This window comes from Anabrus simplex, chromosome 2 (assembly GCF_040414725.1).
Source record: "Anabrus simplex isolate iqAnaSimp1 chromosome 2, ASM4041472v1, whole genome shotgun sequence".
In the NCBI taxonomy this organism is placed as follows: Eukaryota; Metazoa; Arthropoda; class Insecta; order Orthoptera; family Tettigoniidae; genus Anabrus; species Anabrus simplex.
Window position 1 is genome coordinate 1,138,965,605 of NC_090266.1, and position 2,032 is coordinate 1,138,967,636.

Below are 2,032 nucleotides of genomic sequence, written 5' to 3' on the forward strand. Positions count from 1 at the left end.
GCAACTCAAACACCACACATAACACTACCCTCCACCACATTAATAGACAGTTACCTACACATGGCAGATGCCCCCACCCTCATCGGAGGGTCTGCCTTACAAGGGCTGCACTCGGCTAGACATAGCCAAACGAAATTAGTATAAGACTAGTATAATTAAAATACTTTCGATATGTACTTTATGATCAAAATCTTCGTTTTGGATGGCTGACAACTTCATCTTCTTTCTTCTTCTTCCACTTCTTTAGCGTTTGTCCCGCCTGGTGGCAGGGTCCGCTCTGGATTCGTTGTCTCCATTTAATTAGGTCTCGGGCCATGTCTGGATGTATACTTACAGCTCTCAGGTTGTTGTGCACTGTATCGGTTCATCGCCGTCTTGGTCGTCCCTTGGGCCTCTTTCCAGCGACTTCCAATGTATACGCTGACTTTGCCAATGTACTGTCTTCTGCACGCAACACATCTCCAAACCAGCGCAGACGGTTTTCCTGCGTTTTCTTCTGGATCGGTGCAACGCCAAAGCATGTCCTAATATCTTCATGATCCAGTCTAGTTATGCCAGCTGTGCATCTAAGCATCTTTGTCTCCATCACGCTTAGTCGACGTTCTACCTCCATCGTAGCAGGCCAACACTCGGTGCCGTAGAGAGCGAGAGGACGGATAACAGTCCGGTAGATCTTAGATTTCAGATGGTCCTTCAGCCTACGGTCACAGGTGACGCCCGTTGTCATTCGTCACTTCAGCCAGGCTGCGTGTATCCTTGTGTTGACCTCGTCAGTAAGGCGGCCATCGTCAGAGATTGTGGAGCCAAGATATTTAAATTTCTCTACTCGTGGTTGATCGTCACCGTCAAAGTGGATGGTTCAAACTTCTGGAGGATCTAATGTCATGCATTATGTCTTCTTTTTGTTGAAGCGCAGGCCGTATAGCACTAGTCGGCTGTTCCACTCTTCTGTTTGGCGCTGGAGATCAAACTTATTCTCAGCAGCCAACATGACATCATCAGCATAAAGAAGTGTCCATGGTATTGGCTTGTGCAGGTCTGATGTAACCGTGTCCATGTGTAACAGCAGTGAGGATAAGGCAGAGCTTTGAGGGACTCCTACAGTGATACGGAAATCATCGGACGCACTTGCGGCAGCTTGAACATAACTCCTTGGTTTACGTAGAGCATCTGTACACACTTAACAAGGTGCTCTGGAAGGCTATGTTCTCGTAGCGCTAACCAGATTAGGCCATGTGCCACCCGATCAAAGGCCTTCTCAAGATCCAGAAAAGCGTGGTGAAGAGGCTTATTGTTTCAGTGTTTCTCAACTAACAGCCGTGCAGCATGGATTGCATCTGTTGTGCCACAATTTTTCACGAATCCAGCTTGGTTCGTTAGTTTGGCTATCTCGCGAATCCTTTTGTCGAGAATACGTTCGAAGATCTTCATCGCGTGGCGGGCGATAATTAGAACAATCGGCAAGACTTCCCGTTCTTTTTGAAGATTGGTACGGTAATGCTCCGTCGCCAATCTGATGGTATTTGACCTTTTTTGATGATCTGATTGAAAAGCTGTGTTAGCCATATTGCCGCATCGCATCGTTGAGAGCACCAGAACTCTGCCGGAAAATCATCGGGGCCGGTGGCTTTCATTGGTTTCATCTCCTTCAGAACAGCCTGAACTTCCGCGACGCCAATTTCCTTCACACTGACAACGTCATATGATACAAGAATCAGGTATGTACTATGTTTCGCTGTTGTGTAATAATGTAATAAAATGCAGGAAAAAGACCCAGTTCACTGCCAGTGTTCTTATGAAAATATGGTAGTGTTGAATGTATTTTAATACTCTGTGAAATAATATCAGCCCATCTCTGGAGGCTGTTGAATGCTAATTGGATGGTGGTGGGCCCTCTAGATAGTAAATCCATGTCATCTGCAAACATGATAAGCTTTACTTTCGTAGCCTGGAGTGATCTTATGTCTGCTGCGATCATTGGATCCCTTGAAAAACTCCGCTCATCTGTGTTAAGAGCGCTATGCTGGATACT

The 2,032-nt window shown here is 46.2% G+C and overlaps 1 pseudogene; it reads right to left on the reverse strand.

Moving 5' to 3' along the window:
• Positions 1-243: 243 nt before the first annotated feature.
• LOC137498423 (uncharacterized) lies at positions 244-1,057 on the reverse strand (annotated as a pseudogene).
• Between the last annotated feature and the right edge of the window lie 975 nt (positions 1,058-2,032).